At 40.8% G+C, this 26,267-nt stretch overlaps 1 protein-coding gene across 5 annotated transcripts in view; it reads right to left on the bottom strand.

Annotated features, from left to right (window-relative positions):
• The window catches only part of JAK1 (Janus kinase 1), a 135,534-nt gene that overhangs the window by 60,898 nt on the left and 48,369 nt on the right, over positions 1-26,267 (bottom strand). For 2 of the 5 annotated variants that reach the window (XM_055585583.1, XM_055585584.1), the window contains exon 2: positions 17,472-17,589. The exons of the other annotated variants lie outside the window; for them this stretch is intronic. The gene's annotated coding sequence lies outside the window, so the exon portion shown is untranslated. The remainder of the gene's footprint in view (positions 1-17,471; positions 17,590-26,267) is intronic. 5 annotated transcript variants of the gene reach the window in all.

The following is a 26,267-nucleotide window of genomic DNA, read 5'->3' as shown; positions in this document are numbered from 1 at the left end:
CCAGGCCACTCCCTCCAGACACTGAAAGGACTGTCATTCTAACTTATGGGTGCCGGGGGAAGGGATAGTTGGGGAATTTGGAATGGACATGTACACACTGCTGTGTTTAAAATGGATAACCGACAGGGCATAGCACAGGGAACTCCGCTCCATGTTATGCAGTAGCCGGGATGGGAGGGGAGTTTGTAGGGAGACCATGGTTACACGTGTAGGTATGCTGGGTGCCTTTGCTGTTCACCTGAAACTGTCCCAACACTGTTAATCGCCTATGCTGCTGCTGCTACTGCTAAGTCGCTTCAGTCGTGTCCAACTCTGTGCAACCCCATAGACGGCAGCCCACCAGGCTCCCCCGTCCCTGGGATTCTTCAGGCAAGAATTCTGGAGTGGGTTGCCATTTCCTCCTCCAATGCATGAAAGTGAAAAGTGAAAGGGAAGTTGCTCAGTCGTGTCCAACTTGTAGTGACCCCATGGACAGCAGCCCACCAGGCTCCTCCGTCCACAGGATTTTCCAGGCAAGAGTACTGGAGTGGGGTGCCATTGCCTTCTCCCCCCAATACAAAATTCAAAGAAAGGAAAAAAAAAAAAAGAACTTTTGTTAAAAAAAAAAAAAAATCACTATCACTGAAGGGCCCCAGGCCCTGCCTGCATTCCAGCCCGTAACTAACTGCACTGCTCTGGCACGAGAGTAGGGGTGGAAGGTGTGGGGAGGAAGTTCTGATGGGCCTGAAACAGGCCCACCCCAGTGAGCATGAAAACCTCCTAGAGACCCAACACACACACAAACACTGGGAAAGCGTCTTTCTTCCCTCTCAATCTCATCACTGAGGGCTTTGCACCCACCAGAGCCTTGGCAACGACTGCGTCTGTTGCTCCCAGTGCCCCCTGCTTTGCCGAGTCCCAGAAAACTGTTCTGATGAAGGCATCACAAGATGCTATGCAAAGCTGTTGGATTCCAGCCAAAAAGATGACATAAATACAAAATCTGCTTTTTTTTTCCTGTCAGCAAGTCAGAATTATGGCTTTTCTATATGCCACTCCTGCCACACAGAATAACTCACTTCTAACTATAGCAGCAATTCCAGGAATACCCCAGAACCATAAGTGCTGCTTCATTTACAATAAACTTCTAGGGATGATCAAACAATCAATGCCAGCTCGATGGGCTGGGGCTCTCTGCACTGCTCCCCGTGAGCCTGCTTTCCCTGAGAGACTGCTTCTGATCAAAGGAAATATATTATATACGTGTTTACCTAAAAGCCACACTGTATCAAAATGCTTTGCTATCCCCCTTTTTTCTCCTTTTACCGCTAATGCATCTATAGTGTTACTAAAGAGCACAGAATTTAGAGGTCAAAATATGGTGACAGAAGCGGATTCTCCAAAGATGAAAGTAGGGGGTGGGGGTGGCTTGTCTTCACCTTCTGTGCTTTCTACCATTCATTGCTGAAATACTTATAAAACACCTGTACCTTCACAATAAAACCTTGCAGTTGCCTGGTACTTTATATCTTAAAAAGGGCTTTCACATCTATAACCACATTCAAGTCTCACAACTCCTTATAGATGAGAAGACTCAGCTTCAGACATTCCCACGGTCAAGCGACCAGTGAGTGTCAAGACAGGGCTCAGACACAGTTCTCAGCCTCCAGCTTCACTGCCCTTTCAGTTTGCCACACTCCTTGAGCAAGGTGCAGGCTTTGGGGGAATCTGGCAAGTAGATGGGGAACAGTGGAAACAGTGCCTGACTTTATTTTGGGGGCTCCAAAATCACTGCAGATGGTGACGGCAGCCATGAAATTAAAAGACACTTACTCCTTGGAAGGAAAGTTATGACCAACCTAGATAGCATATTCAAAAGCAGAGACATTACTTTGCCAACAAAGGTCCGTCTAGTCAAGGCTATGGTTTTTCCAGTAGTCATGTATGGATGTGAAAGTTGGACTATAAAGAAAGCTGAGCGCAGAAGAATTGATGTTTTTGAAGTGTGTTGTTGGAGAAGACTCTTGAGAGTCCCCTGGACTGCAAGGAGATCCAACCAGTCCATCCTAAAGGAAATCAGTCCTGGGTGTTTATTGGAAGGACTGAGGCTAAAGCTGAAACTCCAATACTTTGGCCACCTCATGCGAAGAACTGACTCATTGGACAAGACCCTGATGCTGGGAGGGATTGGGGGCAGGAGGAGAAGGGGACGACAGAGGATGAGATGGTTGGATGGCATCACCGACTCGATGGACATGAGTATGGGTAAACTCCAGGAGTTGGTGATGGACAGGGAGGCCTGGCATGCTGCAGTTCATGGGGTCGCAAAGAGTCGGACACAACTGAGCGAATGAACTGAACCGAAAGAAGTAGACACTTAAAATCTAAATCCACCTAAGCCCACCAGTCCATTGAGAGCTGGCAAGATGAACATGTACATGGGGAACCTCAAGAAATAAGATGCAGAGGGGATGCTGAGACAAGAGTTAAGAACTACAGGAGTCAAGGAGAGAGAGGGCTGTGAAGTGACCAGGGAGAGCAGACTCTGTTTCCAGCCTTGAATAGTCAGTCTAAAAAGAAACAAAGGTGCAGCTGTCCTGGAAAAGGGCTGGAGGGAGGAGGCACAGGAAGGGCTAGGCAGACCAGGAGGGTTCAGGCAGGAAAGAGGGAGACACAGTGAAAAGGTGAAGCAGGGTCAGACTGAGGAATGTGTGCGTGTGTGTTGCAGACAACAAGTGTGTGTGTGTGTTGTAGACAAGTGTGCATGTTGTAGACAGTAAGAAGAGTGTGTGTGTTGTAGACAACAAGAAGAGTGTGTGTGTGTGTGTGTGTTGTAGACAATAAGAGGAGTGAGTGTGTCTGTGTGTGTGTGTGTTGTAGACAATAAGAGAAACTGCCTGGTACTGAAAAAGCCTCTAACGCTCTCTGAGTTCAAATCCCGTGTAATAAGTGTTACACGACCTCTAAAGTTCTTCACAGAACAGAAGCAGTTAGAAGCCGAGGCCTGGAGTCACCCTAACCTGGGTTCAGACCCCGGCTCTACTGTCCGTCTGACCTTAGCCAAGTTTTTCAACCTCTTCAAGTTTCTGCTTCCTCTGGGATTATTAAAGTATCTACTTTACAGGGCTGTTGTAAAGATTCTAGATTTCTCTAAACCTTTTCTTCTACAGTAAGTTTTTCCTGGCTCACACTCAAAAAGCTCACAGTTCATTAATCCGTTTTCTGTGAATATAGTCAAGGCTTTTGAAAATGTTTAGATTAAAAAAAAAAAAAACCACACAGAAGTCACAAAGCAAATAAACCCTTATCGTACAAATGCTTGAAATCATATTGTGCTGCACCCTAACACAACTAGGTCTTCATCGACTTGTATTTCCAAAGTGTCACGATGCAAAGACACAGAACCTCTTGCAGATATGCCATCTGGCGAAACTTGAAGGTAACTAGAACTCATAGGAATATACAGGAAATAACCCTGAATCCCCTCCACCCCTCGCCAACTTTTACTAATTTATTTGTGTGTCTGCTGCATATTCACCTCCTCCCTCTATTATGTACTAAGCTCTTTGGAGATAGAAATCCATCTAATATGTGCCCTGTAATTCTTTAACCACTTAGGGTTCCTGGATACAAACAACAGATACCAGCTCTGTTTACCTTAGGATGAAAATAAATTAAGGGAAAGATTTAGGAACACAGAAACAGTCTGATAACAACATCATTCTAGCATGGCCACCACTGGTTACCAGCCGTCACCAAAACTGACTCCTGACTCTGCTGTTTCCACAAATGACCTCAAGCCACACCTATATATTTGTGCCCTTCCCACCAGATGCAGGTGGCACTAGTGATAAAGAATCTGCCTGCCAGCGCAGGAGACTTAAGAGACATGGATTCAATCCCTGGGTCGGGAAGATCTCCTGGAGAAGGGCACAGCAACCCAACTCCAGTACTGTTGCCTAGAGAATCCCATGGACAGAGGAACCTGGTGGGCTACAGTCCATAGGGTCACACAGAGTTGGACACCAGTGAAGCAACTTGGCACACGTACGCTCCAGATGCAAAGTCTTGCGACAGAGAAATCCAAGAGGCTGGGCTTGGTTCACCCCCCGTTATGTTTCTGTACCTCCTCAACTTTCATAGCAAAAATGGACGATCACTTCAGAAATGAAGGGTATTCAGATGCTGGAATGTCAATACAAGTTAACTGCTATCAATGGCAACGCCCACCCCAGTCTATACCCCAAAGGAGCTCAGCTAGTGACTCAAAAGACAAGTGACACTGGGGAGAAAAATAAAGGGAAATCTCAAGAAAAGTGTTTGCCTATATGGGCCCCTGCACCTCTACTCAACCAAGAAACTGTCATCGGGTTTTATGTTTAGACTTGAAATAGCCTGCCAACAGCCTCCAGCGCCGCACTGCAGGCAAAGCTCCTCTGTGAACCATGTTTGCACAGTGAGTAACCCACTTGGTCTTCACCAAAGCAGCAGACTTGATCGTGGGGTCAACAGGCTCCTCCCTCCAGAGCATGGCTCCTCTCTTTCCTCCCCATCTGTCCAAGTTGTAGGGCACCAGCTGAGAGGCCAGTAACAGTTATGCACCATTATCTGACATCCTGGGAACCGATGCTAACAGCCATGCTTTACTTTTTTTGGTCTACAGTAAGAAATGAAACACACAGCACATGTGCATATATGATTTATAAAAATGAGCTTCATAGAAAAATATTCTTATTACATGCAATTTGCTATTTTCTATTCTATACTATTTTGTTCTTTAATAATAATAGAGTTTAAACGCTAAACAAGAGCCACAAAATCAGAGTCCACTAACAAGTAATAAAGCACCATTTGAGAAACACTGGTTTAAAGGATTGAACAAGATTACCAAAATAGAATTTACTTTATAATCACTGTTTATAGTCAGTCAGCTGAATATAAAACAATGAAATGTATTTCATCTGGAATTCCTTTGACTATCAGCAGGCCATTACTCTTTTCCCACACAGTGCAGTCTCTGATGTTTTAACACAAGCAGCTGCTCTGAGATCCACGGTACACTGCCACACTCAGTCTTCATTTCACAATACAGTTTCTTCTCAAAGAAAGCTCTTCGGCTGGTTACCTCCTAAATCCATATAATGTTACCAGAGACCAAGAAAATGTAGAAACAATACCTGCAGAGCATGGAAGATTCAGGTTTTAAATTCTGCCATTACCCATGATTTATTCCCACAGTCCCCAGTTTCTAACTTTAGAATCACATCTCCTAGTGATATTTTACAGTAAACTAAGAAATTCAAAGTCCATTCTGTTTGCTTTGCATCTGTGCAAATTTTTCACTGTATTTTTATGGAAACAAACATTGTAAATGGAGAGAAGAATTTAGTATATCGCAACCAATGGGTATTGCTAGGGAGAGGGATAGCTTCCCAAGCCCTGAAGATTTAAACAGTACATGGATATATGATGAATTGGTGAGGAATCTTCTGTAGCAACTTTATGTTTTGCTACAAGTAGCCTGAAAAAAGGTGAGGAAATACAGCTATTCTCTCTCAAGATACTTACTTTATCCTCTGTTCATAAGAAGGCAGAACCTCAGTGAGACACTTTTGTGTACACTTAAAGCGAGGTACTAAGTAGGCCCAGAGCATGACTACATCCATAATTCTTTTATCAAAGAGCCTCTGTCTACTTGAATTACACTTGAATTTAGCCAAAACTTGACAAGACTTGAATTTAGCCAAATAGGTATCCATTTTATTGTACTAAAATATTCACTGGCAATGTCTAGTCTTCATTCATTCCATTGAATTTTCCTTTTGGTATTTTTGGGGGAAGGATGAGAATGGCACAGATTTCAGGTGCAGAGCTTCTTTGGTCTCTCCTTTAAAGGGAATAAAAATGTAGAAAGAGAGAAGGGGAGGATAATTTGCTAAAAGCACTTCAAAGATAAATATTATGGTAGGACGTTAAAGACAAATTAGACTAAAAAGAAAAACATAAACCTAAGTCTAACTAGAAGGAGTAACTCCCTTGCTCCTGGACATCATTCATTAGGTAAAATAACCAACCAAACAAAAGCTCATCATGAAAAGCCTGTGAAGCAGAGTTTAGTGGGAATAAAAGAATGCAAGAAAAGATATATGAAAGGAGAGTTAGTCGTCCAAGAATGTGACAAAATAATAATACATGATTGGTTGCCAAACACAAGACACACCCAATCAAAGCAAAATAACTGTTCAAAAGAGAAGGTGTGAGTGGGGAGCTGAGGTAGCTAATCCAATCCAGAGAATTCAGAAAAAAAAGCACGATGGAGTTAAACATTCTAGCCAAGAAGACGTGAGCAAGAACACTGGCCTTGCCACTCAGCTGCCTGGGATCAAGTTACTTTTTAACTTTCTGTGACTGTTTACTCTTTGGCAAATAAGGATAACAGCAACTCTTTGACAAGATTGGTTTCAACTCTGAGAGAAAATATATATATACATCTAGTAGAACACCTGGCTCACAGTAGGCATATAACAGTATGACCATTCTGGAGCAGGTGGGATTTGAACAGTGCCTTAGGAATGGGGAAGATACAAATAGGAAGAGAACAGTAGCTGACTGAGGGGAACATTCCAAATAATGGAAACCTGAAAAAATAGCAAAAGAAGGAAAGGGGGCAGGGTAAAACCCTTTGGGGACAGAAGGTCTGTGTAGAACAGAAAGAAATGGGGAAAGGGAGAAAGCTGACACCAGCTTACAGCAGATCATAATTGCCCAACTGAGGAGTATGGACTTTCTTTTGAGGAGAGAACCCCAGAGAAAAACTCAAATCCCCAGGCTCACATGAATTCCTCACAAACGGGAAAGTCTCCCAGCATGTGAAAATGTGCCACGTGGGGGTGGCGGGGACTTCAGACCCAGGAGATGCTGGGGAAAGGCATGGGGACACTTTAAATTCATCTGTGGACAGTAATATCCTTCTTTTAAAGCATTTTAAGTGAGTCAACTAGTCCTTGATGAATATACAGGCACTACACTAAGATTGTACACTAAGATTGCCCACCTTCCCCTTCCCCCAGTGTGAACATCCCAAGACAATAAAAGTTAACTGAGTGAACAGCCCCAAATAATGCCACTGGTAAGAGCTAATTTGAATATCCACATGAGGGATCCATACTTTAACCCCGCCTTACTATGTACACATAACTCCCACAAAGAACTTTAAAATAAATAAATAAAATGAGATGCTAGAGGTATTCTTCTGTGAATTACACTGTGAATGAGTCAGAAAATTTCCCAAAGCTTTTGTCCTCACAGCTAAAGAGGCAGCCTGTCTGTAACATTTCTAAGAGCTCTGGGGGAGTGAACATGTTGATTCATCATCCCCTGTAGAGCAGCCTCACAGAGGAGTTCATGGGGCTACCCTTGGGAATCACTCTGAATTATTTTTGTAACATCTTGTCCTTGGATAAAAGGGAACACAGAGTCAGAAATAGGAGGTCAGAAAATCATCTATGACTCAGTAGAGTTGTTTACACAGCCTTGTTTCCCTCATTTCCAGAGTCAATGTTCTAGATAATTAATAGGCACAAGGTACCCATGTTTCCAGGGATCTAAATATGGCAGAATTCACAAAAATCATGTTAAATGCAAATTTCTCTGCCTTTGATGATTCAGAAGACCATATCAGACCTTCTCAGACCTTCGAATCATGATTTTGACCAATTTTCGTTTCATAGAACCATTAAGAGGTGGAAGTGGAAGGGTAGAGGAATCCAATTAACAGAATTTGCATGAACAAGTTTCCTTGCATGATCATTCATCAAAACAGCCTCCATGAGTTTACATAAACATTTTACCAGCCCATGGAACTCTCTCTTGTCCAGCCAGGTGTTCCCTGAACATTTCTGTCTTGGCCTAAAGAACTGGCCGTCCAGCACATCACACCTGTGCTCACCGCCACAAAGCACAGAAATGCAGCACAAACGACGTCCTCGGATGCCACGTCTCATGGATCCCAAGCTGCACTACAATAAATATTAATGAAGGAAACTCTGCCTTTTTAGCCTTTCTCCAAATGAATACAAAAAAGCAAAGCTGGCATAACTATACAAAACCATTAACTAATCAAGATCAATAAACGGAAAGTCAATAAACACAATTATATACTTTTTACAGCTTACAAAGCACTTTCAATACATGATCTCCATTAATCCTCATAATAATTTTAAGTATCATTCCTCTTATTTTAATAATAAGCAAACTAGGCCTAGAGCTACTAAGTGCCTTGTAAAAGGTCACATGTATTTATTAACTGGGACACATATCCAAGTCATCAGGAGGCAAAGGAATTGGAAACAACTAAAGAAAAAAATGACAAATGATCATGGTGAAAAGGTCAAGTTACACAAACAAATTAAAATAACAGGATGCTATTTTTTAATCTAATCAGTCAATGCAGTGAAGTTGTTTTTAAATGTAGATACCATCCTGGATTAGAGTTATAAACTATTGTTATCTTCAAGTTATAAAAGTTATTTAAACTCATGGTAATAAAAATATACATTCAACAATGTAGAAACATATCACTGAAAAGCAAAAGTTCCTCTCCCTACTTGCCAGGGATAATCACTATTCAGTTTTTTTGTGCATCCTTTTTTAAAAATATTTTATCTTATTTGGCTGGGCCAGGTTTGATCTTCACTGTGGCCCGCAGGATCTTTAGTTATAACATATGAACTCTTAGTTGCGGTATGTAGGATCTAGTTTCCTGACCAGGGATTGAACCTGGGGCCCCCTCCACTAGGTGTGTAGAGTCTTGGTCACTGGACCAGCAGGGAAGTCCCTACTCAAACCTTCTTGAGGACAATCTGGCTTCATATCAATTTGGACTAAAAATTCTCACATCTTGATTCAGCAATGCCATGACATATTAATGAGAAAAGCAGGTTACAAAGCAGCCTGCAGAGGATGACCTATGCTGTACACACACACACACACACACATACACACTACCCTAGAGAGAGAAAAAAGATGGAAGGTGGGGAGGACACTGCTGGAAAGATTACCAGTTTAACAGGTGCCTCTGGGATTAATGATTACTTCATTCTGCACACTTTTTAAGATTTTTTTAAGTATTCTACCACAACTATGTGTTGTTCTGATCAACAGGAAAAGTAATTTGCCCAAGTTAAACAAGGAGTTAGGGCTGGGATCAGAGGTTCAGGAGACATGATTCCTAGTCAACTGTTGAAGCCACTCTACCTGCTATAATTTGAAAACAGTCCAACAGTTACTAACAATCCAAAGCAATTAAGATGTGACAAGGCAAAAAGATAATTATTTGTTAATGAGTGATAGAGATATTAAGTGCTACAACTTCAGAGGAGAAAGAGGTCATTGGTTCACAGAATGATTCCAAAGGTGTCAGAAGTCAGAAATTTAGACAGGTAAAGAGCAGAGTTGAGCTCTATCTCCAATGAAGATGAAGGTGTGATCAAAGGCATCAGGAAGAAAACCAGTACGTCTATCTGGTGGACAGTAAGCAGACAAGCATATTAATGAAGAAAAGCAGGAAACAAGACCAAGGAGGCAAACTGGGGTCATACTGAGATGGAAGAGGTGATGGTGGACTGGAGAGAGGGCCTAGGAGTCACAGAGTACTCACCCCTCTAAAAGGTAAATAAGTCCCAATCATCCTAACTCCTCTGTCCCCATCATGCCATGATTTCTCCCTCAAATTAGGGCAACGGTCTCCTAAAAAGTTCCCGCTTTTCATCTGCCTCTATTCCAGTCTCCACAATGCAGCCTATTTCTAAACTGAAAATCTGAAAATCTTATGCCTTCTCTTAAACTCCTTTATTTTCTGCGCTCTTAAGAAAGATGGCCTTCAAAGCCTCCCACAGCTTATCACCATTTGTACCCTAAACTCTGGTGTACTATTTGCAGTTCCTGGAATCCACTACACCCTTGTCTTCAAAGCCTTTGCTACCCAACTCATTCTTCAGTTCACAGCTCAGAAATCACATCTGTCATCCAGGCTTCCCTGACTTGACCCACCTGCTACATAGAGGCATCAAGAGTATCCTATGTGGACTTTCACAGCAGCACTTATAAATAAGCCTGCTCAGGACTGTCAACAGAATTGTATCTTCACTGTCTCTGAGCCCCATGAGGGCAGGGACTCTAGCTATTATGTGGCTATACGCAGCACCCACCAGGGCCCAAGGTACAGCAGATGTTCAACAAATGCTTGTGGAAGGAACAGAAGTTTAACCATTTCCTTTCCCAGCATGCCTTTGCTGACCACTCCCACTTTCCTCTAGAAGTACTCATCCAATCCATGTCAATGGCATTTACCAGCTTGCATTTAAGAAGCTGTTTTATAAATATGTTAAATGTATAGTTATAGGCCTAACTGAACTGCACAAAATCATGTAACTTAATTTTTTTTTTTTTTTTGTATCTTTCCCCACCTAAGATTTCACAATTTGTTGGGAGTTCCCTAGGTGAAAGGAAGAAGAAAGTTTCAACACAGCATATCAAATCAATTCAATTGGGCCAAGAAGTAAAATAAAACTCAAGTTTATAATAAATATCACCCAAATGATTTGTTATAGAAAAATCAATGATAAATTGTGAACCAGATCTACAGGCAGTTTTAAAATATACCCTTACAATATTGCCCTGTGAAAGCACTGAATTTTTTTAATTAAAAAAAAATTTTAATTGGAGGATACTTGCTTTACAATAATACTTGTTGGTTTCATACATCAAAGTGTACAATTCAGTGACTTTTGGTATATTTGTAAAGTTGTACAACCCTTACCACTATCTAATTCTGGGACCTTTTCATGTTCATGCCCATTAGCAGTCATTCTCCAGTCTCCCCTACTACATCCCCTGACAGTCATTAATCTATTTGCCTATTGTAGACATTTCATATAAACAGAATTACACATTATGTGGCCTTTTGTTTCCAACTTATTGCACCTAATATGTCAAGGTTCATTCATTTTCCTAGGTCTATGAGTTTCAATTCCTTTATAAAATGGGTTTCAACAAATGGTGCTGGGAAAGCTGGACAGCCACATGCAAAAGAATGAAACTTACATCATATTCAAAAATCAACTCAAAACGATTACAGTCTTAAACATAAGACCTGAAACCATTAGACTCCCAGAAGAAAACACAGGAAGTTCCTTGATGTCTTGACGACCAGTGATGATTTTTTAAATTTGACACTAAAAGCAAAGGCTATATCTGTAAGGGTTTAATATAGAAAACATATGAGGAACTCATAACTCAATAGCAAAAACAAAACAAAATTCCATAAACAATCCAACTGAAAACTGGTCAGAGAATCTAAATGGACATTTTGCCAAAGAAGACAGACGGCTAACATGTACATTAAAAAGCATTAAACATCACTAATCAGAGAAATGCAAATCAAAACCACAATGAAATATCACTTCACATCTGTTAGAACGGCTATTATCAAAAAAAAAACAAAAAAAAAACACCAAGTGTTGGCGAGGACATGGAGAAAAGAAAACTCTTGTGCACTACTGACGGAAATGTAAGCTGGTGCAGCCACTATGGAAAACAGTGGAGGTGCCTCAAAAAACAGAACTAGTAACATATGATTCAGGTATTTATCTGAAGGAAAATGAAAACACTAACTGGAAAAGATATTTTCATCCCCTATGTTTAACTGCAGCATCATTTACAATAGCCAAGACTTGGAAGCAACCAAAGTGTCTATCAAGGAATGAATGATGAAGAAAACATATATATACACACACAATGGAATATCACAAAAAAGAAGGAAATTCTGCCATTTATGACAACAAGGATGGGCCTTGAAGGCAGTATGCTAAGTGAAATAAGTCAGATAGAGCAAGACGTAACTGTATGATCTCACTTACATGTAGAATCTTTAAAAAAAAAAAAAAAGAAAGAAACAAAGAGGAACTCAGATACCAAGAATAGACTGGTGGCTGGCAGAGGTGGGGGGTAGAGGAGTGGGTGAAACAAGTGAAGGCGGTCAAAAGGCACAAACTTCCAGTTTTCAGATAGACAAGTCCTGAGCATGTAATGTACAGCACAGTGACTACAGCTAACGATGCTGCACTGTATATCTGTAAGTTACTAAAAGAGAAAATCTTACAAGTTCTCATTGTAAGAAAAAAATTTTAACTGTGTAGTAATGGACATTAAATTTACTGTGGTAATCATTTCAAAGTATAAACACACACGATACTATGTTGTACACCTAACATAATGCGTGCCTAGTTGCTCAGTCTTGTCTGACCCCATGGACTGCAGCTCGCCAGGTTCCTCTGTCCATGGGGATTCTCCAGGTGAGAAAACTGGAGTGGGTTGCCATGCCCTCCTCCAGGGGATCTTCCCAACCCAGGGATCGAACTCAGATCATGAATGAATGATCTATTGACCTGACTGAAACTAGAAGGTCTAAAGTAAACAACATACCAGAAATGTATTTTTTTAATGTGAAAAAGAAATAAAAGTTTGCAAGAATTCAAAAAAAAAAAGGAACTAATACAGCTGCTGGTAATATAAAGTCCTTGCCAGGGATAAGAGAACAAAGTGGTTGCTATCTTGACCATAACTCTAAATGGCACCTTTTCTCATGAAAGTTATGGTGGGAAATTTCCTGGTGGTACAGTGGTTAAGACTCCACACATCCACCGCAGGGGGCATCAGTTCGATCCCTTATCAGGGAACAAAGATCCCCCATTCTGTGCAGTGCAGCCAAAAATTAAAAATAAAGAAAGAATGAAAGTTATGATGACATAACCCACTCGTGTTCTAGTCCAGACATCTGACTCAGGGTCAGAGATCATGCCCAATATATCACTTTCCTACAGATTATTACAATCAAAATCTAACTTGGGTTTTCTCCCTGGCATATGCCATGCACCTGGGAAAGCCACCAACTTGACTACAAACTCCTAGAGGGCAAGAACAGGATCTTCTCTTCTTACAGCCTCAAGGCATAGTTGGCACAGTGCTCTGAAATTAACAGGTACATATCTGTGCAGTAACACTGAGATGCTACTATGTGCCAGGCACTCTACTAGGAACTATGGCTCTAATGAGAAACAAAGACAAGATTCCTTAATACAGACACAGATACAACTTTTCAAATATTGGTTACGTCAATGCATCTGAACCACAAAATGTCACAGCCAGGAGTGACATTAGTGTTTAAGTCATTCAATATACTCATTATAAATGTGGACAAAGACCAAGAGCAGTGGCAAGATCAAAATAAACATTTTTTATTACATTAAATCAGTATTTCCAAACCATGTTCTCTGGAACTTTACATTGCTGTACAATAATTGTTCTATACATATATATCTCAAAAAACAGAGAGAAGGACAAAGGAGGTATGTAGTGAAATAAAAAACTGGGGAAACACTAAACAGTATTTTAAACAAGAATGCTCAGCCTTAAAAAAATTTTTATTGAAGTACAGTTGCTGTACACTATTACTTAAGCCATGTGCATGCTAAGTCACTTCAGTTCAGTTCAGTCGCTCAGTAGTGTCTGACTCTTTGCAACCCCGTGAATTGCAGCACACCAGGCCTCCCTGTCCATCACCAACTCAAGGAGTTCACTCAAAATCATGTCCATCAAGTCGGTGATGCCATCCAGACATCTCATCCTCTGTCGTCCCCTTCTCCTCCTGCCCCCAATCCCTCCAAGCATCAGAGTCTTTTCCAATGAGTCAACTCTTCTCGTGAGGTGGCCAAAGTACTGGAGTTTCAGCTTTAGCATCATTCCTTCCAAAGAAATCCCAGGGCTGATCTCCTTCAGAATGCACTGGTTGGATCTCCTTGCAGTCCAAGGGACTCTCAAGAGTCTTCTCCAACACCACAGTTCAAAAGCATCAATTCTTCGGCGCTCAGATTTCTTCACAGTCCAACTCTCGCATCCATACATGACCACTGGAAAAACCATAGCCTTGACTAGACAGACCTTTGTTGGCAAAGTAATGTCTCTGCTTTTCAATATGCTATCTAGGTTGGTCATAACTTTCCTTCTAAGGAGCAAGCGTCTTTTAATTTCATGGCTGCCATCACCATCTGCAGTGATTTTGGAGCCCAAAAAAATAAAGTCTGACGCTGTTTTCCCATCTATTTCTCATGAAGTGATGGGACCAGATGCCATGATCTTCGTTTTCTGAATGTTAAGCTTTAAGCCAACTTTTTCACTCTCCTCTTTCACTTTCATCAAGAGGCTTTTTAGTTCCTCTTCACTTTCTGCCATAACGGTGGTGTCATCTGCATATCTGAGGTTATTGATATTTCTCCCAGCAATCTTGATTCCAGCTTGTGCTTCTTCCAGCCCAGCGTTTCTCATGATGTACTCTGCATAGAAGTTAAATAAGCAGGGTGACAATATACAGCCTTGACGGACTCCTTTTCCTATTTGGAACCAGTCTGTTGTTCCGTGTCCAGTTCTAACTGTTGCTTCCTGCCCTGCATATAGGTTTCTCAAGAGGCAGGTCAGGTGGTCTGGTATTCCCATCTCTTTCAGAATTCTCCACAGTTTCTTGTGATCCACACAGTCAAAGGCTTTGGCATAGTCAATAAAGCAGAAATAGATGTTTTTCTGGAACTCTCTTGCTTTTTCCATGATCCAGCAGATGTTGGCAATTTGATCTCTGGTTCCTCTGCCTTTTCTAAAACCAGCTTGAACATCTGGAAGTTCACGGTTCACGTAAGTCGCTTCAGTTGTGTCCAAATCTGCAATCCCATGGATTATAACCCACCAGGCTCCTCTGTCCCCAGGACTCTCCAGGCAAGAATACTGGAGCAGGCTGCCATGTCCTACCTCCAGGGGATCTTCCCTACCCAGGGATCGAACTCTCGTCTCTTATGTCTTCTGCATCGGCAGGTGGGTTCTTTACCTCTAGTGTCACCTGGGAAGCCCAATAAAGCTATAAGTGTGTACAATATAGTGATTTACAATTCTTAAAGGTTATGCTCCATAAAATACTGGTTATAGTCTTCATTTTGTTCAATATATCCTTGCAGCTTTTTTGTTCTGTTGTTCAGCCACTAAGTTGTGTCCACCTCTTTGCGACCCCATGGACTACAGCATGCCAGATTTCCCTGTCCTTCACTATCTCCCACAGTTTGCTCAAATTCAAGTCCATTTTGTCGGTGATGCTATCTAATCATCTCATCCCCTGTCACCCCCTCCTCCTTTTGCCTTCAATCTTTCTCAGCATCAGGGTCTTTTCCAATGAGTCAGCTCTTCGCATCAGGTGGTCAAAGTATTGGAGCTTCAGTACTTCCAATGAATATTCAGAGTTGATTTCCTTTAAGACTGACTGGTTTGATCTCCATGCAGCTTATTTAATGCCTAACAGTTTATATACTTCGTCATCCCCTACCTTTATATTGCCCTTCCCCTCTTCCCTCTGGTAACCACTAATTTGAATGATGCTCAGCCTTTAATTTGGTAGTAAGTGCAGTGTGTCTCCAACTTTTGCAAAATTATTTGACTTAGGGACTTCTTTTTAATGGAATGTATATTTGGAAAAGCCTGAAGTCATATGATTTCTATGTTCTCTTTCACGTCTCAAATTCTATGAATTTACTTAAGAGTATCAATCTCAGAAAACTCATTCTTGAACAGATAGTTTAATATATCAAATTCTTCAGAAAAGATATTTATTATTCATTCACCCATTCATTCAATCACATTCACATTGTCTCTCTCTCTCCTCCTCACATGTACACATGCCCTTGAATTAGACAGACATCAACATTGGAATAAAATCTAAAATGTCAATTAAATCAGCTCAAACTTAAAAGGTACTCATAAAAGAGATGGTGAGAACAGAGTATTTTTGTAATGTCACCTAAAGCAGGTGTTCTGGAAGGTAATGCCTGGAAAAGTTACATTTATTTCCTATTACCCAATAACCCAAACCCCTGGGGAAAGGCTTTGTAATTCTGAGAATAGCAGCTGGGCACAAAGAAAACCCAAAGAGAGAAAGGGAAGCAGTCACCTGGGACAGAATGGAGACACCCTTCACCAACTCCATCCCAGAGGATCCTCTGCCTTCTTGCTTCTCTCTCCTTCACCCCACTTGATGTTCCTGCTTTCATCCCTGATCTTTTTGCAAGTATTCTCTTTTAGTTATATGACATGCTGGCAGCTAGCCAGAGAGTCTTCCCAGAAGAGAGCCCACTTTTCAGGAAACCCTGCCTCACTCCCAGTTAAGGGAAGATAGAGAAGAGAGGTGGCAGAGACTAAGGAGATACAGCAAGTACAAACAGGATTGGGGAACTCAAACAGCTATCTGTCCACAAAAACAGATGCCAACGTATCCAATTCATACTTAGTACAGTTACTTTTCATAAATGTATACCTCTCTAGGTATCTCAAACATCAGTGTTAATTTTTTTTTAATATGAGACCTCTGTTAATACTAATAGCTCATGATCCCTCTCCCGTATATTTTCTTGGACTGATTTTTAAAACAACAGAAATAAAAGTATATTTAAAGCATACATTATGTGGTAGACCTCTTGGAAAATTTCCCACATCCTCCCCACCCCCAGCCCCTCCCCCCAGTTATAGAACCTACACACTGAGAACCTTTGCTACATACCATATCCACACACCTCATTCAACTCCCTACAAACAATTCCCTACAAACAGATTTCCAGAAGAAAAATCAAGTGGGAAACTGATTTCCTTAAATAACTTCCCCTACTTCTATATTTATTCATGCAGTTACACACTTAATAATTTTCAGTGTGTGTTCATGTGTAATAAATAGCTTACATGACTCCTGTAACAACTGGAGGCAGTGGGGTGGGGTGGGGGCAGGTTCTATCTAGCTTCCTCCTTTTCAGAGGCTAGGGCTCCTCCACTTCCCAACCTGCAAACGTTGGTGAGCCCTGGACTCCAGCCTGGATCTTCACCTTTCCTCTATCCATACTCACTCCCGAAGCAATCACATCCAGATGCATGACTGACATGGCACTACTTTAAAAAAAAAAAAAAAAAAAGTGCCATTTTAGTCATGCAACTGGATGTGATTGCTTTGGGAATGAGTGTGGGTAGAGGAACCCCACTTTGGGGAGAACAACTGTCTAAGTCAATATAAAAAACAACACTAGATTCTTGCAACACCACCGCACACCACCTCCCCCTCCTCTGAGCTCAACATCTCAGTAAATGTCGCCCCTATTAACTATGTTGTTTAAGCAAAAAATTCAAAGGTCAGTCTTGACATCTCTTTTTTTTCTCACATCTTACATCCAAACCATCACCAATTCTACCAGTATAGCTTCAAAAAGTCACACATTCAACAATTTCTCACCACCTCATTCTCAGTCACCATTTTTTCCTTAATGTAAGCACCAAGAAGGTAGGGCTGTGTCAGTTTTACTCTCTAATATCTGACACACAATAAATGCTCAGTAAATAAAGAACAAATAAATGAATACCTGGTTCAGAGAGGTGAAAGGACCCAGAGTAAGGTAATGACAAAAGCCACATGTTGAACTCCAATCTCCACATACATAGCGAAGGACTGCTCCCACTCTTCCATATGAGCTTTTGAAGCTTTAAAGGAAAAGGGAGAGGGGAGCTAAATACTACTGCTTTCACCTTTGAACTTCTGTTTTTCTTTTTCCTTTTACTCTTCTCTCTCAAATGCACATGCTCAAAACTTCTCTTCCAATAAACCTCTACTCTAAACAGTAAAGAAATGCATACAAAGGACAGAAATGTTTATGGATCCAAAATACAGTCCAATTTTTAGTAATACCTTTGGTCTGTTTCCATAAAATAGTATAAAATGTTTTAAAGGATAATAAGGATGATGGGGGAGGGAACCAGTTCAGATACTTCCACAGCCTAATGCCAATTCTGAACTGAAAATATACATAGGGTTGGGTGTGGGGGTGCTTCATGAACTCAAGCAATATATGTTCACATTTTATCTAAGAGCACTTACACATTCCTACTTGTGTCCTTAAAGAATAACTATTAGAAAATGAAAGGAAAGAAGAACACTTTTCTAGCATAATAACCTCTCTGGGCCTTTCCCAGACCTGCAGCAAAGTAGAATTTACTCAGTGTGCCAGGCCCAGAGTCTGCCACAATACATCTCTACCTTTCTGAGCCTCAAGTTCTTAGGTACAATAAAAGCATACAAAAAAGATGTGTTACCAGTGTGTGCTCGGCCCTGACATACCATGACTCCCCTAATTTTAAGGAATAGGGCCCCTGAGAAGTACAGGAGCTACCTCCGAGGGCAACTATGAAATGCACACATGTTCCTTTACTCCCAGGGAGTGAAGACAAAAAAGACTAGGAGGACTCCGCTCTCACCAAAACTACTCATTGATTGTAATAAACTGAAAACCTTTACTCTACTAGTCTCATTAGCCAAAATCTTTACAAATCAGATTTCTCCAGTTTGGAGCTTGAGACATATTCAAAAATGTTCAGCATTTTCCCATCTGTCCAAAACAAAACCATTAAGAAACAAAATGACAAAGTAAAGGGTACTACTGATCACCTTAACAGAACATTTTAGACACTTTAAAAATGTCCATTTATCTCTAAGCAGAACTGGTGATGGAAAGTGAAGTCAAGTCAGCACTGCTCAGGTTAAATATTATGTACTGTAATCATAAATAGTTTTTAATCAAATCCTTAAACATAAAACCTAAAATCATATTAAGCCATATAAGGCTAGCTTTTTGGTCCTTATTCTCATAGTGTTGATCCTCTCAAAATGACATACATACTGAGCTGTATCCCTATTAACTGTAACCTGATAGAGGCCCTTCTACTGAGCTACCATTTCCAGGTATTCCTTATTCCTTTTTATGTGTTTCACTGTTCAAGCTCTCAGGTAAGTCTCTGTTTTACTAATTTATTCCAATTAGTAAAAAATTTCAGTATGCAGATTTTTTAAATTATGTTTTGCTTGAATTAATGCATCTGGGAGAAGGTCCCAAAGACCCCAGAGCAGAAGCAGATGGCTAAGGCTCCTAATCTTTTCCAGTCTTCATGTTTTTCTCCTTTTACTAGCAAAATGCCATCTGAATAATCCTAATAAGATATTCAAATTGCTGTATTTCACTTCAAGCTTGCTAAAATGGAAACACGGCCACAGTTTTTAAAAAATATATACTGTATGTTCACGGCACACACACACACATATACACATACCTTCATACACACACTCACACATATACACACACATGCAGTGTTTGTAAGTATAACCGTGCTAGGTCTGAATTTTGTGTCTCCCTAAATTCACATATTGGAATCTTAACATCCACTATGATGGTGTCATGAGGTGAAACCCTTGGGAGGTAATTAAACCGAGAGAGTGGAGCCCTCGTGAGTAGTATTAATGCTCTTATAAGAGACCCCCAGAGCTCCCCAGCCCCTTCTACAACGTGAGGTTACAACAAGAAGTCTATGACCCAGAAGAAGGCCCTTACTCAACCATGCCGTCACTCTGATCTTGGACTTCCTGCCTCCAGAACTGTGAAAAATAAATTTCTGTTGTTTATAAGCTACCCAGTCTCTGATACTTTGCTACAGCAGTCCTAATGGAGTAAGACAAACCTTTATGCATAGGTGAAGTTGTGTCATTAGAGGTAGCCTTTCTCCAGCTCTAAAATCAAGCATTAAATTCTGATGCAAGGTCACAGGCTTCATCAAGCTCTAGTCATCCAAAGCCCAGACCACAGAAACATTAGTGGCAACATAAACACCCAATAAGTGACTGCTGAGTTAGTGAATAAATGAATGAATGAATGAACAAAGAACACAAGGACTTAGCTTCTACCGTTACTGCTAGCTGACACGCTAGCTGCTGCCATGTTGTTACTTCTCATTCTACCACTGTGCTGTGCTTAGTTGCTCAGTAGTGTCCATCACTGCGATTCCATGGACTGCAGCCCACGTAGGCTCCTCTATCCATGGGGATTTTCTACGCAAGAATACTGGACCGGGTTGCCATGCCTTTCTCCAGGGGATCTTCCCAACCTAGGGACCGAACCCAGGGCTCCGGCACTGCAGGCAGATTCTTTACCAACTGAGCCACCATGGAAGCCCATCATTAACCAATTATTAGAATGCAGTCTAAGGCATTCCAATCAAATCGGATGTGTTTTTTCCCCAAATTATAGTTTTTTATTTAATGATGTATTTTTTTCCTAGTTTGAGGATAGCTGGTTAGCGTGGGTTGCTTCATACAGGAGCTGCTGACAAGCAAGCTGGCACATGGTCTGAGGTGGCTAGGAAGAGGGGGTTAAGGGAAGAGGAGGTTGAAATCAGGTAGGGGTGAAGTGGTGTTTAATATTAATACATGCTAGAAGATGATATGGAAAGGAAATTGGCTCGTCATCAAATACAAAAGTTTTAGGCTGGAAGGGAAGGAAAGGATAAGATTAGGAAGAAAAGGTAGACAGGAACAGTGAAGCTGAGAAAACAGAGAAAGAAAAAGTCATGACGAAGAGACAAGGAGAGACAGTACCATGAGAAGCACTTAGCAAAAAGAAAATGGATGTTCTAATCCAGGTTGAATTTTTGAACTTTCAGTCCTTACCTTCATGTTACTGTTTCAACACAACCATTTAATTGATTCTTTGTTCAAGAGCTTTAACAGCCAACATGGTGAGCTAATTTGTTTTCACTTCAGTTCAGTTCAGTCACTCAGTCATGTCTGACTCTTTGCAACCCCATGAATCGCAGCACACCAGGCCTCCCTGTCCATCACCAACTCCCGGAGTTCACTCAGACTCACATCCATCGAGTCAGTGATGCCATCCAGCCATCTCATCCTCTGTCGTCCCCTTCTCCTCCTGCCCCCAATCCCTCCAAGCATCAGAGTCTTTTCCAATGAGTCAACTCTTCTCGTGAGGTGGCCAAAGTACTGGAGTTTCAGCTTTAGCATCATTCCTTCCAAAGAAATCCCAGGGCTGATCTCCTTCAGAATGCACTGGTTGGATCTCCTTGCAGTCCAAGGGACTCTCAAGAGTCTTCTCCAACACCACAGTTCAAAAGCATCAATTCTTCGGCGCTCAGATTTCTTCACAGTCCAACTCTCGCATCCATACATGACCACTGGAAAAACCATAGCCTTGACTAGACAGACCTTTGTTGGCAAAGTAATGTCTCTGCTTTTCAATATGCTATCTAGGTTGGTCATAACTTTCCTTCCAAGGAGCAAGCGTCTTTTAATTTTATGGCTGCCATCACCATCTGCAGTGATTTTGGAGCCCAAAAAAATAAAGTCTGACGCTGTTTTCCCAACTATTTCTCATGAAGTGATGGGACCAGATGCCATGATCTTCGTTTTCTGAATGTTAAGCTTTAAGCCAACTTTTTCACTCTCCTCTTTCACTTTCATCAAGAGGCTTTTGAGTTCCTCTTCACTTTCTGCCATAACGGTGGTGTCATCTGCATATCTGAGGTTATTGATATTTCTCCCGGCAATCTTGATTCCAGCTTGTGCTTCTTCCAGCCCAGCGTTTCTCATGATGTACTCTGCATAGAAGTTAAATAAGCAGGGTGACAATATACAGCCTTGACGGACTCCTTTTCCTATTTGGAACCAGTCTGTTGTTCCGTGTCCAGTTCTAACTGTTGCTTCCTGCCCTGCATATAGGTTTCTCAAGAGGCAGGTCAGGTGGTCTGGTATTCCCATCTCTTTCAGAATTCTCCACAGTTTCTTGTGATCCACACAGTCAAAGGCTTTGGCATAGTCAATAAAGCAGAAATAGATGTTTTTCTGGAACTCTCTTGCTTTTTCCATGATCCAGCGGATGTTGGCAATTTGATCTCTGGTTCCTCTGCCTTTTCTAAAACCAGCTTGAACATCTGGAAGTTCACAGTTCACGTATTGCTGAAGCCTGGCTTGGAGAATTTTGAGCATTACTTTACTAGCATGTGAGATGAGTGCAATTGTGCGGTAGTTTGAGCATTCTTTGGCATTGCCTTTCTTTGGGATTGGAATGAAAACTGACCTTTTCCAGTCCTGTGGCCACTGCCGAGTTTTCCAAATTTGCTGGCATATTGAGTGCAGCACTTTCACAGCATCATCTTCCAGGATTTGAAATAGCTCAACTGGAATTCCATCATCTCCACTAGCTTTTTCGTAGTGATGCTTTCTAAGGCCCACTTGACTTCACATTCCAGGATTTCTGGCTCTAGGGGAGTTATCACACCATCGTGATTATCTGGGTTGTCAAGATCTTTTTTGTACAGTTCTTCTGTGTATTCTTGCCACCTCTTCTTAATATCTTCTGCTTCTGTTAGGTTCATACCATTTCTGCCCTTTATCAAGCCCATCTTTGCATGAAATATTACCTTGGTATCTCTAAATTTCTTGAAGAGATCTCTAGTCTTTCCCATTCTGTTGTTTTCCTCTTTCTTTGCATTGATCACTGAGGAAGGCTTTCTTATGTCTTCTTGCAATTCTTTGGAACTCTGCATTCAGATGCTTATATCTTTCCCCTTTTCTCCTTTGCTTTTTGCTTCTCTTCTTTTCACAGCTATTTGTAAGGCCTCCTCAGACAGCCATTTTGTTTTTTGCATTTATTTTCCATAGGGATGGTCTCCTATGGAAAAGAGATGATCCCTGTCTCCTGTACAATGTCACAAACCTCCGTCCATAGTTCATCAGGCACTCTATCTATCAGATCTAGTCCCTTAAATCTATTTCTCACTTCCACTGTATAACCATAGGGAATTTGATTTAGGTCATACCTGAATGGTCTAGTGGTTTTCCCTACTTTCTTCAATTTAAGTCTTAATTTAGCAATAAGGAGTTCATGGTCTGAGCCACAGTCAGCTCTCGGTCTTGTTTTTGTTGACTGTATAGAGCTTCTCCATCTTTGGCTGCAAAGAATTTGTTTTAGTTAGCCCTTATTCTTATGGGGAGGTGACTTCTTCAATGGGTTGGTACATCAATGTATACTCATTAGTATTTTTAGGTAATATAGAGATATCTTTGCCACAAAAGCTTTTGCCTTTTAAACTCCAAACAGTTCCATGAAAATAATGTCAAAACTATAACACTATCTTTACATTTGTTACTTATTTACTCTGATTTAATCTGTAAGATTTTAACGCAGTTTATAAGAATATGTTTAATAAAACAGAAAAACACTAAGAACAAAAACATTTGTTACTTATTTCCTCTGAGTCAACCCACAAGATTTTAAGGCAGTTTATAAGGATATGTTTAATAAAACAGAAATATATTAAGACTAAAAACAAGATTCAGAACCAAGAAAATTATACCAGAGGACAAGAAGTCAAGACAAAGGGAAAATTATTTGCAAGCTACAGCTTTCCAAATAGATGAGTCACAAACTCTGCTTCCTAGGTGTCGAAAAGAAAAGGGAAATAATACATTATTTTCATTGGCAAAGGGAACAAAGAAAATGCACCAGTTATTTAAGAAATAGAATTTTTTTTCTGTGTTATTTCTAAAACAAATTTCTCCTGACATGGGAAGTAGCATTTGAAATTTGATCTCCTGAAGCTTCTGTAGCTATCCTAATTACTTAAGAGATTTATATTGCACTTGAGAATATCAACATAGGGATGTATAGTCAAAAAAATCAAGTCAAGCCACCTGCCTAAAAACTTAATTTCTCTCTTTTTTTTTAAGTATTTTCCCACAAAGCCACTTCCCCTCCTCTATGATTCATGTCTTCTCCTTGACACTTAGAATGTATTAATACTTCCTTAGGACACGTCAGTCAAAATGAGCAATTAAAGTGTATAAAATGCTAAAACCATGACAAATCTAGAAAATTATTCAAGAGTGGAGAATCAAGCAAACAAAACAATTCTTAACCACTGAGAGGGATAAGATTGACGTAAGATTGAAGAAAATTACTAGAAACCATGTAAAAAAAAATAACAGTAAATTATTTGGGATTTGAGACTGCAAGAATTTCTACTCCAACAGTAAACAATGGATGGGTGTTATGGACACAGGATGACCAAATAATTTATCACCCAAACGGGGACACCTGAAAGTTTAAGAGTGAGTGAAAGTCGCTCAGTCGTGTCCAACTCTTTGTGACCCCATGGACTGCAGAGTCCATGGGATTCTCCAGGCCAGAATACTGGAGTGGGTAGCCTTTCCTTTCTCCAGGGGATCCTCCCAACCCAGGGATCAAACCCACGTCTCCGGCATTGCAGGCAGATTCTTTACCAGATGAGCCACCAGGGAAGCCCAAGTTTAATAGGCTGCTACTAATAATGATACCCAACAACAGGCGTTGTTGTTGGGTAGACCAGGGCCTTCCCAGTCAAACAGGCACACTCTGAGCTCATCATGACTTTACATTCTTATCAAATATACTACTTCATTATATCCCCAACAACTTCATGTAGGATAGAGAAGGCCAATAATATTACCCCATTTTATAGACAAAAAAACACATGCCAAAGAGATTAGTTAAGTAACTCAAGTTTGCAAAGAGAAATATCAGAGCAGAGGCTCTACCCAGGTCTATCAACTCCTAATCCAATACCTTTCCACTAAATAATCTAAGTCATGACCCTAATCAGCTAGATGATACAGATGTGGACCTATATAAGTTCTTCTCTTATTCAATAAAAGCAACAAAAGTTGAAGACATTTTCACATATAGGGAGAAAACTTCCCTCATAGCTCAGTCAGTAAAGAATCTGCGTGCAGTGCAGGAGTAATGGGTTCAATCCCTGGGTTGGAAAGGTCCCTGGAGAAGGGAATGGTAATTCACTCCAGTATTCTTGCCTGGAAAATCCCATGGACAGAGGAGCCTGGCGGGCTACAGTCCATGGGGTTGCAAGAGTTGGACACAACTTAGCAACTAAACCACCACCATGTTTTAAGTGCAAACCTTGGTTTATTATGTATTGAGTATTTTACATTTATAAGAGGATTTTTTTATTGTTGCTGATTCCACAGTTTTGTTACTTCATTTCTGTCGACTAAAAAAATTACTCACAGTCTGAAACTGGAGAGTTATTTTATTTGATGGGCATGTTTAGGACCCTGAGCCCGGGAGACAGCATCTCAGTAGCTTGGAGAAAATTGCTCTGAAGAGGCAGGAGAAGGAGTCAGGCTATATACAAGTTTGCAACAAAGTGGGCAGGCAATCTGAACATCAAAGATTACTGTTAATTAAGGAAGCCAGATATCAAGCTATGGTATTTAGTGTTCTTCTGTGAATGGGAAGATGTAAGCCTCTGGGCTCACTGAATTCATTCTTTTCATATGGACCTCGGCTATCTGGGGGCAAATCCTGTTTCTTGATTGTTTCTATCCTTAATTCCTTGTTCATAAGCGGTGGCAATGTGGCAGACGGCTGCTTCTTGCATCTGCCCTCCTGCTCCCCGCTCCCTTCCAAGCATCCTGGATAAAAACAACATGATGCATGACAGGCTTAAATTCAAAGCTTTAATAAAATTTAATTCAGTTTACCTCAGTTAATTTTGAGCTCTCCATTTTAGTACATTAACAATAATCTGTCTCTGTTTTCTGACCCTAAAATGAGTATTACTATGCCATCACCTGTCCTACATTAAGCAGCAAATTATTAGAAAACATTTTGTAGAATTACTGGATAACAGTCACTTAATCTAGTAATTCTCAAACCCCGTTGTACATCAGGATCACCTGGGAACTCTGAAAAAATATACTATTTTTTTAGTACATTATTCCATACTATACCCTGGACCTACTAAATCAGGAACTCAGAGAAGAGTATTTTTTAAATTCTTCAGGTGATTCTAAGGTCCAGCCCTCTAATTCCAATCCAAATTTGGCCAACTCAAGACTTTCAAGGTAGATGCAGGTAACACTAGACGCCCCCCATCGACCACAGTTACATCATTCTACTCTCTCCTCTACAACGCATATGATTTTTCTCTATTTTCTTTTTTTCCCACTCTGCAATGCAGTGATGAAAGGCAGCTGAGGACTTGCACATTGCAATCAGAAAGCTGTGCAGTAGACCCTATTCACTCTTCCCCCAACACCCTTATAAACATCTTCTGAATGAGCCTACAACAAAATATGATGTGTAGTGGTAATAATACCAACAATAAACACTGTTATTTGCCAAGCACTTACTCCTGTGCCTCTGGCTGTGCTAACCGCTTTGCATGCCTGACCTCAATCTCCCATTAACCCTGAGGAGGGTTCTCATCTCCATTTCACATTGTGGAAGAGGTAAGCTCTTCTTCCTTTTGCCTTCAAGCTGCACGAC

This window comes from Bubalus kerabau, chromosome 6, assembly GCF_029407905.1.
Source record: "Bubalus kerabau isolate K-KA32 ecotype Philippines breed swamp buffalo chromosome 6, PCC_UOA_SB_1v2, whole genome shotgun sequence".
In the NCBI taxonomy this organism is placed as follows: domain Eukaryota; kingdom Metazoa; phylum Chordata; class Mammalia; order Artiodactyla; family Bovidae; genus Bubalus; species Bubalus kerabau.
The sequence above is the reverse complement of the archived record's forward strand: the minus strand, read 5'-3'. Positions and strand labels throughout refer to the sequence as shown.